Genomic DNA, 12,834 nt, shown 5'->3' with positions numbered 1-12,834 from the left:
GGCTGGCATGGGCAAAATCACCCCTTGGAAGTGAGTGCCCATCCATGCACTCCCATATTTTGGAGCCATCCTGTGCTCACTGCATCTGGCCCTCCTTTTCCTTCTTCATTGTTTCAAAGAAAAGGGCTGGGGATAACACCACGCCAACAGCTATTTTAAGGGGAACAACCTAATGTGCAAAAAAGCCCACGTTTCTGCCAAAATGGCATCACAGCACGGCGGAGCTTTCGGCTCCTCCCGACGCCGAGCACCATGCCCAATTTAGGTGAAACTATTTTCCATGGGATGCCGGTGCCGCTGGGCTTTCCTGGGCCTATCCCATTGGATTGTCATGAGATTGGCCCCTCTGTGTTATCCCATTGCTATGTGAGCAGGGCAGGCGCAGGGGTCTGCTCTCCTTCACCTTGAGAGCAAAGCAAGTGAAGGCACATCAAATATTCATGCCTTCTATCTTCCGTTTACAGCATTGCGGTTGGTGGAGGGGAGGACGATGCTCTGCATGTCCTCTGGGGTCCCACAGACGATCAATGGTGGTGCTGGCAATGAAGCCCGAGGTGTCACAGTGCCCTTGTCCTCGTTAAGCCAGCAGGGAGCTGGGGATGTGTCTCTCCTTGCTCTTACAGCTTTCTGTCTTGTTGGTGCTGCGTGGATTTTTGGGGTTTGGGTGCATTCTTGAGCAGCTTGGGAGCTTCCTTCCCCAGTGTACATCTTCAGCTGCATCCCCGGGTGCAGTGGACGGATGCTCCATGGGAAAGGTGCTGAGTGCCAGGGCTGCTCCCTGGGGTGGGGACGTCCCAGAAATTCACACAACCAGGGTGGTTGGGGCTGGAGGCACCTCTAGTTCCACCCCTGCTCCAGCCCTGACCCCCTTAAGACCCCTCCTTGGCATTTCTCTTATTGCCCTGCCGTGAGACAGGATGTTTTGGAGCATCCAGGGAATTTTGGAGTGCCACAATAGAGCACCCTTCAGCCATCCCTCCTCCAAATCAGGACATATGCAGTGTGCATACAGCATTTGGACAATGCTCTCAGACATATGGTTTGATTTTCAGGTGGTCCTGCCTGGAGCCAGTGATCTTTCCAACTGAATAACATGCACTCAGCCTGTCACCCAACTCCCTCCACACTGGGATTTGCAAATGGGCTGTGTGGGGAGATAGATGCTCACTGGCTTTGGACAGGAGAAATAAGCTGGGGAGCCCAGGGTGGGTCAGAACAGCCTGGTCGCTCCTCACTGACAGAATTGGTAATTGTGACCCAGGATCACCTCAGCTGAGTCACCAGCTTCCCATGCATGGAGCAGGGAGGCTGGAAGATCCCAGACCCGCAGAGATTTGTCAGGAGCTCACTGTGTGGGCAGCCATGCTGACATCCTCATCCCGCTCACGATCTCGAATGACTGCACAGGAATCACTGATGATGCAAATATAAAGTAGAAAATGAAAGGAAAAGCATCCGAAATATAGGAAACACCAGAATCCCAGTTGCCCAGACAACAAGTGCTGACCCCTGGTCTGAATGCTGGATGATTCAGACCTTAATGACACGGCCAAGGGCAACAGGACAGCACCCAGCTTTGCTTAGGGACAGGCATGGGTTTTTGTCCCACACCTCAAAGACCACTGAGGCCCCTGGGGATGTGAGGACTGGAGCTGTGACCCCACATGGATGCCCAGGGTGCAATGTGGCTTCACCCACATTGATGAATTATTTGGGTTTTTTCCACATTGTGAGAGAATCACCGCTGAGCTCCGCTTGAGACTTGTACTGAAAATCCCAAATCCCATCACATCGTGCTTGTTGGGGTGTTGTTTTCTCACGCCTGCCATCTGCCAGCATCCCTTCACCCCGGGCCCTGCTGAGCGTTTGGAAGGGCAATAAAAACACTGGGCAAGAAATAAATAATTCATCATGCACTGTTACCGAGTGCAGCATCCAGTGCCTGGCACATGGCAAGAATTAAGCAGCCCCTCTTCAGTGCCAAGGCCAAATTACTGGCCCCACTGCTGGGATCTCCAGGGCTTAGAGCATGGGGTAACTGGTGCTGCAAGTGATGTGTTACAGTTGGTCCAGTCCCACGCTGAAAGCTGGGACTCCTGGCAGGGGACAAACAGAGAGACATGGCTTTGAGTCAGCTGGGATGGGATGGGATGGGATGGGATGGGATGGGATGGGGTGGGGTGGGATGGGATGGGATGGGATGGGATGGGATGGGGTGGGATGGGATGGGGTGGGATGGGATGGGATGGGGTGGCGTGGGGTGGCGTAGGGTGGGATGAGATGGAATGGGATGCTGGTGGCTGAGGGCAGGCAGAGAGGTGGCACCTGTCATTCTGCCTCCTCCTTCCTCCTCCTCCTTTTCCTCCTCCTTCTGCCTTCTGTCTTCTTTCTTCCTTCTTTCTTCTTTCTCCTCTTCCTTCTCCTCCCACCTCCTTTCTCCTCCTCCTTCTCCCCCTTCCTTCTACTCCTCCATGTCCTTCTCCTCTTCCTCTATCCTCCTCTTTCCTTCTGTTCATTCTCCTTCCTCATCCTCCTCCTTCTTAGAATCACAGAATCACCAAGGCTGGAAGAGACCTCTAGGATCATCCATTCCAACCATCCACCTATTGTCAATATTTCCCACTAAACCATGTCCTTCTGAACATTCCTTGAATACCTCTAGGGACAAAGATTCCAGCACGTCCCTGGGCAGCTCATTCCAGTGCCTGACTACTCTCTTGGAGAAGTATTTTCTAATGAATCTCCTCTGATGCAACTTGAGGCCATTTCCTCTCATCCTATTGCTAGTTACATGGGAGATGTTGACTCTCACCTCATCACAACCTCAGTTCAGGTAGCTCTTCCTCCTCTTCCTCTACCTCCTCCCACTCCCACAGGTCTGCAGTGACCCAGGATGGGGAGATCACTCCTCAATCCATCAAAAACTTCGGGGAAACACCACCTGGTGCAAGCCATATTTTTCATGCAGTCCTGAGAGCAGGCTGAGCAGGTCGCTCCGTGGTGCCAACGTTTTCTTTAGCCCCTAATCCAGGGGTGGCTCAGCTATGTTTATTTACCAGCTCTGATCTCCTGCTGGGTTTTTCCTTCAACATTTTGGCTTTCTTTCCAGCCTTCCTGAATGGTGACTTATCAACTCTTTGCCAGTTTGCCAGGGGGTGCAACCCCCAGTTCCACCCCTCTTCCTCCTCTTGCAGAGCCTGCCTTTTATTTTGAGGTGGAAGAGGGAAAGGACAAGTGGGATGCATAGATCATGCCTGCTGACCACTGTCACAGGCTTGTTTTAGCTCAGGGCATTGTCAGCAAAGGAGCAATAGACATTTTGGGGGCAACAATCACAGCCAGGCCTGGCTGCTGCTGGGCATCCCTGACTCACTGTGCAGGAATCTGCACTGTGCAGAGACCGTTCCTTCTGTCCCTTCTGTGTCCATTAGCAGGACAGAGTAACCCTGGCTCATCTACAGCTCAGGACGCAATCCCCATCGCTAGGAGCAGCCAGACCCCGCTCCAACAGGAGCTCTGGGCAGGGATGCTGAAGCCCTTGGGCAGAAATATGACAGTGAGAAGATTTTTCTTCAGTGCTTGGGAAATCTTCCTAAGGATGGACCCAAAAAGCAGAGCTGGAGTGCAGGGCTGTGCTTCAGGCTTTTTTTAAATGACAGCAACACTATCTGCCTGTGTCAGGTTCTGTGTCCAGCTGCTGCTGCTTGTTTTGCTGCCTGCATGAGACAAAGAAAGAGGGTCATGGCCACCGAAATGGGACACCTCGTGCCCCACGCAGGGGGAATAAACATCTCTCTCGGGCAGCCAGGGCATGGCACACTGCCTGGAACTCCCATCACCATGACCAGTGTCCAGCTCCCACAGCTGGGCCCTTTGCACTTCCATGGTAAGGAATGGTGCTCTGCAAAATGATGAGAAAGAAAATGATCTGTTTTTTTTCCAAACAAAGTGTTGGTATTTATCCTTGTTGGAGTTCCGATCGTGAAGCTGTGGCTGTGAACATGGCTGTGCATCGCCCTATAGACTCTGTGTGCTGCAGACGAGGATGCCTGCGATAGCAAACCTGACTGGGGGATGCACCAGCATTTATTCTTGTAATGCTGGACATCTGTGCCCACACATGGCCAATCCCTCTGGCTGCTCATTATCTTATTGACCCTATTTAGTGGGATCTTGCTTTCTCATTTATCACTGAGAGCCTGAGCAGAGCGGTGAGCTGTGCTCCAAGCATTCTCCCTCCCTCCAGATTAATCCCTCCCACCCTTTGGAAGAGATCTGAGGAAGCAGCCTTCCTATGAGAAACCAAGATACATGATTGCACAAACCTCCATGCTGCTAACTGCCTTCCTGCTTGACCTCTGACAGCCAGCAAATTGTTCAGTGTCATAGAATCACCAAATGAGTGGGGCTGGGAGGACTTTAAAAATAACAGAATCATCACGTGGGTTGGGTTGGAAAGGACCTTAAAGATCACAGAATCATGGGTTGGAAGGGATCTTAAAGACTGTAGAATCATGGAATAGATTGGGTTGGAAGGGACCTTAAAGGTGAGCAATGGATAAATAATGGGAGGAGAACCTGTCTCTGTCCTTCTCAGCTGATTCCTGCTGTTGCAAAGCCTCATCTTGAAGCTCAGAGCAGGATTTGGGCTGCCTGCAGGAAGAAGTACAAAGCACATGGAGGTTGCTGAGGGAAGAAGGAAGCATTTTCTGTAGAACCCAAATTAAAAGCCTGAGCCAGGACATCCCTGCCCTGAGGGCATCACAGCCAGAGAAAGGATGCAGACCTGCTATGATACAAGCACAGGCTGATTGGTCCAGCCAGGTGTTTGTCTGATGGAAAAGAGAGATTGCAGCAAGAGGTTCCCAAAATGCAATTAGTGCCCTTAAAACAGCAGCCCAGTCCATGTCCAGCTTTCAAGATCAACATGCTTGGAAATCGCCCCCTGAGGCATCACTGTGCAATGTTTTGCAAGGGAAGAGAAGGTTTGAGAGACAAAACCAAGCACAGCCCAGGTAAGGACCCACTGGAGAGAAACCAAGGTCACCCAGACATGCACAGAGGCAAGCAGCCAAAATTCTGCCCCTCAGTATGCTCCACCTCCCCCTGCAACTCCCCTTTCCCTATGCAGAAGAGGATGTGGCTCAGATGGGGGAGCAGGCAGGGAGCACGGGGGTCTGCACATTCTGCAGCTTCTCAGATGGAAGAAAAAACAGGGCAGAAAGCATTCTTCTCTTTCTTTCCCCACGAAAGAACTCTCCCTCTCCCTATTCCTTCATCTTCCCATGCTGTGCCTCGTAGCAAAGCGCATCGCTCCAGGTCCACGTGGCTCTAATTGGCATCTCAGCTCTGCGTCAGCTCTTGGCTGCACTCAAGAGTGACGAGGAATTGATTTTTTTTATTATTTTTTTTTGCCTTTGAAGTACTCACAGGGCTTATTTTTAAACTCTGCTTTCCTCTAAAGAATCCCTTTTTTTTTTTTTCTTCTTTCTCCCTGCAGAATGTAGATCCTCAGATAAACATGATCTGCGCACAGATGATATTTCTGAACCTCCTTCGCAGCAGGTTTGTGGCACAGTGGCTCCTGTTTGGCTGCACAGGGAGAATAATTAATGCTCACACTGCAGAAATGTGGGCATCGACCCTGGAAGGTGGAAGGGGCTGTGAGATCCAGAGGTTAAAAGAAGGAGAAGTTTAAAGACCAGAAAATGTCACCACAGTGGGGACATATGGGTCAATCCTGTGGCTCTGCCAGGTGGGTTTGGTCCCCAAACTGCTGCTTGGGTGGCAGGATCCAGCTGGCAAAAGGCAGGGGATGATGCTTTTTAGCTTCACTTTCCTGCTGCGGTAGGTATTGTGTGTTCCAAGACATCATGCATCAGCACAGCAGAGGTTGTCTTGATGGTATAATCATACAATGGAATCACAGAACGGCCTGAGTTGAAAAGCACCACAGTGATCATCTAGTTTCAATCCCCCTGATACGTGCAGGGTCAGCAACCAGCAGACCAGGCTGCCCAGAGCCACATCCAGCCTGGCCTTGAATGCCTGCAGGGATGGGGCATCCACAGCCTCCTTGGGCAACCTGTTCCAGTGCCTCACCACCCTCAATAAAAATCATTATCAATGCTGAGAGTAAAGTGGGAGTGGAATGCGTGGGTACAAACCACCTCCTTCCCAAAGCAGTGCTTAGGAGCTGCCCCTGGGTAGGGTCTTCCTGCACTTGGAGACCCTCAGACTCTTTCTGAGCTGTATTTGCTTTGCCCTGGGGCATCCTAGACTTAGAGTACACAAAGATTTACTTCTTCCTGCCCACACTGCTTGGTGCTTTTTGTGCACTGAAGTGAAGGGCAGCATCGCTGTTGGCACCACGAGGAGATCAGTGCTGTTTCCACTACTTCATAAGGCTGTTCCCAGTGGGAGAACCATGCATCTGAAGAGGAAAGGCCCAGGACTGCTGCTATAGATGCAGGACATTGTATCATGACTTTGTGCACACGTTACCAGGACACTTAGTGCTGTTTATGTGGTTTTGCTGGGGGCCTTATCCCCTATGCTCTTCTCCTACCTCCTGGTCAAGTGCAGCCAAAGAGACCAGAGGACACCAGCTCTTCCAGGTGAAGAGCAGGGGGAGATGCACAGACAGTACACCCAACATGACAAACCAGAGGTTGTTCAGCATAGCTCTGGGACAGCTCGGGTCTGCATACCCATCTGTTGGTTAAGAGAAGACACGATGCAACAGAGGAAGGAACCATTTCAGCTGTCATCTGCCCTAAGATATTGAGAACTGGGACCTAGATTACAGGACAAGAGGGAATGGTGTTAAACTGGGGAGGTTTAAATTAGATATTACGAGGAAGTTTTTCATCCAGAGGGTGGTGAGGCACTGGAACAGGTTGCCCAAGGAGGCTGTGGATGCCCCATCCCTGCAGGCATTCAAGGCCAGGCTGGATGTGGCTCTGGGCAGCTTGGGCTGCTGGTTGGTGACCTGCACACAGCAGGGGGTTGGAACTGGATGAGCACTGTGGGCCTTTGCAACCCAGGCCATTCTGTGATTCTATAATCTATGATTCTATGATTAGTCAAACCTGAGCATGCACCTTTGTGTTAGCAGTCTGGAGAGTGCTTTGTTCATGGGTCAAACATGAACAAAGTTCTTCCCAACCCCAGTCTGGCTTTAACCTTGGGCTTCACCTTTGTTGCATCTTTGCATTCTTGCACACAAAGCAGTGTTGTCCACTCCTGTTTGATCTGGTCTCTCAGGTGCCATAGTAAATGGCAAGTTTGCTTTGTGAACCAATCGATAATAAGCTATTTAAACAGTGTTATGTTGAGGTAATAGCATTAAGGAGTCTGGAGGGAATTAAGGAAATAACAACTAGCTTTATTAAGGAGCTTAATTCAATAACATAGGCAGGATGGTTTAAGCTTCAGTCCTGAGCTCTTGGAGCAAGGTGCTCAGCAGCAGTGAGCACACAGCTGAAACTATCTCAGAACTCCCTGGAAAACTACAGCACAGCATCATGGTGAAGCCAACAGGACATGACTGGGTGCAGATGCCATTTGCCTGGGGCTTTATAAGAATGTAGAGGTCTTTTGGGGACCCTTCTGCTCTCTAGAACCACAGCACAACTCCTGCTCCATGGGCTAAGAGACACAATGTGTTCCGATGGGGTTGGGATGGAAAAAGGGAGAGGCAGATGTTGTGGTGGGATCCCATCACCACAAATCAGGAGCTTCTGCTGCAAAGAAGCAGAAAAAGCTTTAGCATTGCCACCTGAGGTACTCTGGCACGAACCTTGCAGAGTGAGAGGATGGCCTTACCCACAGCATTTGGGTGAATCTCTGCAGAGGGAGTTGAGATCAGGGTTTCCATGAAGAAGTGCACCTGCAGGGTGTTTCATCCAAGCCCTGGACACACAATTAAGCGAAGACAGTACTAAGGCACAGCAAAACCAAAGACATCCTGCACCCAGTGCATCTCTGTGAGGATGCTGGTGGCAGAGCAAGGAGGAAAAGCTCCATGCACCAGACTCAGCCGCTCTTCTCTTGCTCTGACAGCAACAAGGAGGTTGCTTTGTCACCAGGACACCAGTGGAGAGAGCTAAAGTGCTCACCCTCGGCAGCAAGAGCAGTTTAATAAACACTTTAGCAGGAGCAGTGAGGGACATCTGCCTTAGACACGTAATTGAATTTCGCAGTAGCAAGTGGATTAAGGGATCTGAAACAGGGGAGTTTTGAAATCATAACCAAGAGACATTGTGCAATTTGATTCTGCTGTGGACAATGGAAACAAACAGATTAATCCCCATGAGGACAGGAACAAAAATATCTGGGAGGCAGAGAGTGGGGGTCATGTTTGTACAGATCTGACTACACTGCCTGGCTCTCTTGCCTCCACGGAGCTGATGAAAAAGCCATTTTGGATCATCCCAGTCATTCTCTACCTCGTTTGACAAGGGATGCCATTTCAGCAGTTTGCTTGCACCCTTTGAGATCCAGATGCTTTCAGTCCTGTTGCTGTGACTAGAGATATTTCGGGAGTGCGATGCCTCATAGAGCATGAAAGATCAGCTGGAAAGGCTCAGACCTAAACCTAACCCTGCCCTGGGTGCTGCCTCCATAGAATAATAGAATAACTCAGGTTGGAAAACACCTCCAAGATCCCCAAGTCTAACCCCAGTCAACCCCAGTCAACCCCACTATGTCCCTCAGTGCACATCCCCATGGTTCTGGAACACCTCCAGTTGGGTGACCCCATCACCTGCCTGGGCAGCTGTGCCACTGCATCACTGCTCTTTTGGAGAAGAAATGTTTCCTAATATCCAACCTGGACCTCCCCTGGTGCAACTTCAGGCCATCACCAAGCATGGCCGTTGCTCAGGACAGCACACACCTGACTGATCATTTCTCTGGTCAGACACTGCTGGCTCCTGGCAGCCAGAAGGACCCAGATGTTAATGCAGACCATCGTGATGACCAACCACCAAGGATCCAAGGATCAGTCCGGCTCTGTTCTGAAACCATGAATGGTCTTGACATCTCTGACACCATGAGATGACAGGTGTGCAGTGCTTCCTTGTTTGTGTTTGCAGCCTGTTATCTTTTTCCTGGGTTCAAAGTCCATCTGCTTTAGATGACAATGGAACATGCATCTGTCAGACAATTCATCTGGGTCAAAGTACTGACTACAGGACAGGAAAGGAAACTGCAAGATAAAGGGGCTGAGATAGGAGTCCTCTCTGTAAACGCGTGGTGCTGAGTACAAGGGGTGCGGAGGCAAGTAGTCCAAGCATGAGTTAATGGAGATAAGCTGCAAATGAGCAGACTAAGCCCATGAATTACCTGGGATTCAAACTGTAAGAATGCCCATTTTCAGCCCATACTCATCTCATCTGAATCTGCCCCAGTCGATATCAGTAGTGATTGCTCAGGGAAAACACATAAGACCCATTCGCCACCTGGTGTCTTCTCCATCCCTTCAACATGGTTCAGTTGAGGGTGGGTGAAAGCACCAGGGGAACATCACCGTGTCCTGGTTCCCAGATATCTGCTCCTGGTGACAGCTGGGAACAGAGAACTGGGTATGTGGATCCTGTTCCTACACCTTTTCCCATTATTTTGTTCCAATATAGTGTAGGACAGCAGCCCTTTGGAGAGCCTGCATCCATTGGAGGTGATCTTAGATCTGCCTGCATCACAAGCACACTGACATCCTTTATACAACAGTTCTGCAAAGGGAATTCCCTCACACCTTGAACTTCTTTACTGTTTCGAGAAGATCTGCGTAGGTCTGTGGTGCAGGATGGAGAAGCAGTTGGCTTCACAGCTCCCATCTGATCATTTCACAGAGAGATTGTCTTCCTGTTCCCTCCTGTCTCCCTGTTTAGGCAGAATGGTTCTGCTGAAAGGAATCAAAACAGTGTTTTTAAGCCTGAATTAGTTCATATTCTGGAGATGGTGTGGGATGATTTGACATGTGATAAGTTGTTATGGGTTGAGATTAGAGGAAATGAGATGAGATGAGGTGAGATGATGAGATGAGAGAGTGAGGAGAGATGGTGTATGGGATCACAGGGCCTTCGAGTAAATGACCCAACTGGCCCATGTCATCCCTTATCAGCCCACTAAAGAGACAGAAACCACAGCAGCTGAAGGAGGAAGCACTTGCTGGGAAGCAAAGCCCTTGGGATCTGGAGCACAGGAAAGACTAAATAGGACAAAAGTAAATGGCCTTAAGTTGTGCCAGGATGTTCCGGTTGGAGATTAGGAAACATTTCTTCTCTGAAATAGCGGTGATGCAGTGGCACAGCTGCCCAGGGAGGTGGTGGGGTCACCAAACCTGGAGGTGTCCCAGAACCGTGGGGATGTGGCACTGAGGGATGTGGGCAGTGGGCATGGTGAGGTGGGCTGGGCTTGGACTTGGGGATCTTGGAGGTGTTTTCTAACCTGAATGATTCTATGATTCTATACATTGCTGTCCTGAGGGATATCTCAACTTTCCTAAGCATCTGCAGGACCCACAATGAAACTCCTTGAACTGGTAACTCCTACCCAGCAGGGCTGAGCTGGCTGAGTTAACTGAATTCTGGCCTAACATTGTTCTGGTGAGATTCCCCCCTTCTCACCCTTTTTTTCCCATGTCTGCCCCCTCTGAGCAGCAGCAACATTTTCTGCACTCAGTGTTCAACAAGCAAACTGCAGAAGACATCGCACAGGTGATGTCTTCACTCTGCTGCTTTCTGGAGTTCTGCTTCAGTAAAAAGGGGAGTTTAATTGTTTCATTACTGAAACTGGATGAAAAAAATTATAGCCTGCACAGTTGCATCCCCTTGAATGAAAACATCTCAGGGAAGCTGCAACCTATTTCATTTTTCCTTTTACACTCTTCAGTGGCTCATACATCTGCCCAACAACAACTTAATTAGGAGAGCCCTTGCTTCCTTTCACACATGGAAGAGCAGCGAAACAGAAGAGAACAACAGTTGTATGAAATTATCTCATCCCAGCTTGTTAGAGATGGAGAAAACCAAGAGGGTGTTTTCCTCCCTGGGCTTTGTACTGTGGGGAGATGGAGTGCACATCAGTGCATACTGAATGCAAGCTCCATGATGCTCAGTTATTCTCCTTAATTCCAAATATATTTCTTATCCCAATCCAGGACCAGGCTGAAAGGACATTACTCACAAACATATTTTGGCCTTAAATCTGCCAGCGATTCTACCAGTGACAACCAAGTCTGTGTTTGGAGGGCATCGTCCAAGTCTCTCCTTGCTGCTCCCTGGAGCCCACATGGCAGAAGCTCATTCTGCACCACTGGGGTGGCACATCTGGACGTGCACATCCACATGGGATGGTCCCAATAAGCCTTTTCCCATCACTGAGCTCTGCCTGGCACTGCCTTCTAGTGAGGACAGCTGTGAGTCATGATGTGAGCGGAGATAGCGTCTGTAAGTGCCCGGAGTTCTCATGTGACCCGGCTCCTCTTAGCTTTCATCTCCAACACAACATGAAATGGAGTCTCTAAGGACCAGTTTATTACATTTTCTTGGAAATTTCACTACCCAAATGTGTTTGATGATTGAGCGTATGCTGGCAGGCTAAGCCTGAGCCAGAGAGGCCGAAGAGCGCCAACGAGTCCAAGTAACACACTAAAAGGGCAATAATTATCCATCCAGTCCCCCAGAGAAAGTGATTCCTCCAAGTATAGCACTTGCAATGTATTACTCAGACTACTGCCGCTTTCCACTCAAAACCATTCAGGAGAGTGCCTGGAACAAGGCTGGTAGAAGGATGTGGATGTGGCTCTGGGCAGCCTGGTCTGCTGGTTGGTGGCCCTGCACATAGCAGGGGGTTGAAACTAGGTGATCATTGTGGTCCTTCTCAACTCAGGCCATTCTATGGTAAGGACCATCCTTCCACACTCTTTGAACCATTTCCCTCTGCAGATGCTCCCTCCCTTTTTGGGATGAGACTGGAATGCCAAGTCCCATGAAATGGAATTGTGCTCATGTGGGGCTGGAGTGGCTGAAGGGAGAGCTCTGCCTTTGGACTTTGGGTTTGAGACCAAAGCGATTAACAAGTATCTAGGATCTACCAGATTTCTTTGGCACCAGGTCTCCGTGGGCTGCAATGGGAGCATAGGTGAGATGCAGTCTGGGACTTGACTGGGAGGTGACTGTTGCCCCAAAGACAAATCCCAGCTTGGAATGTTATTTTTAGGAAGATGCTGCTAGCATTCCTTCCTTGTTGTTTTTAAGCACTTGCTGGAAACAACTCAGCACACACCAGCCCATCCATCAGACTGTCCTCCAGCCGCCCAAGGAGGAAATGGATGTAGTGGGGTGAAGTCTGTTTAGGTTTGTTAAAAGCCTATCCATCTTCCAGCCTTGCTCACTGCCTGTGGAAGGACAGGACCAAGGGATAAGACTGGAACAAGTGCTGGAGACGCTGATGAGAGCTCTTTTCATAGAACCATAGAATGCCTCAATTTGGAAGGGACCCCCAAGGATCATTGAATCCAACTCTTGGCTTCACACAGAACCACCCAAACCCTATGGCTGAGAGTGGTGTCCCATTGCCCCCATTAGCTTTGGGAGCTCAGGGCCGTGCCCACTGCCCTATGAAGCCTGTGCCATGCCTACAGTCCTCTGGGGCAGAGCCTTTCCCTAACCCTCCCTGATGCAGCTCCAAGCCACTCCCATGAGTTTTGCTGCTGAGCACCCAACGGGTTTCCATTGGCAGCCTCCAGCTCTACCCGTGGTCTCCCAGTTGGGGATCAATCCATTGTGGTGCAGATTAAGCTCACTCACACCCCTCAGAGCAGCCGTG

Source organism: Tympanuchus pallidicinctus, unplaced genomic scaffold, assembly GCF_026119805.1.
Source record: "Tympanuchus pallidicinctus isolate F22 unplaced genomic scaffold, pur_lepc_1.0 scaffold1, whole genome shotgun sequence".
NCBI classification, from domain to species: Eukaryota; Metazoa; Chordata; class Aves; order Galliformes; family Phasianidae; genus Tympanuchus; species Tympanuchus pallidicinctus.
This window is presented reverse-complemented; position numbering follows the sequence as displayed.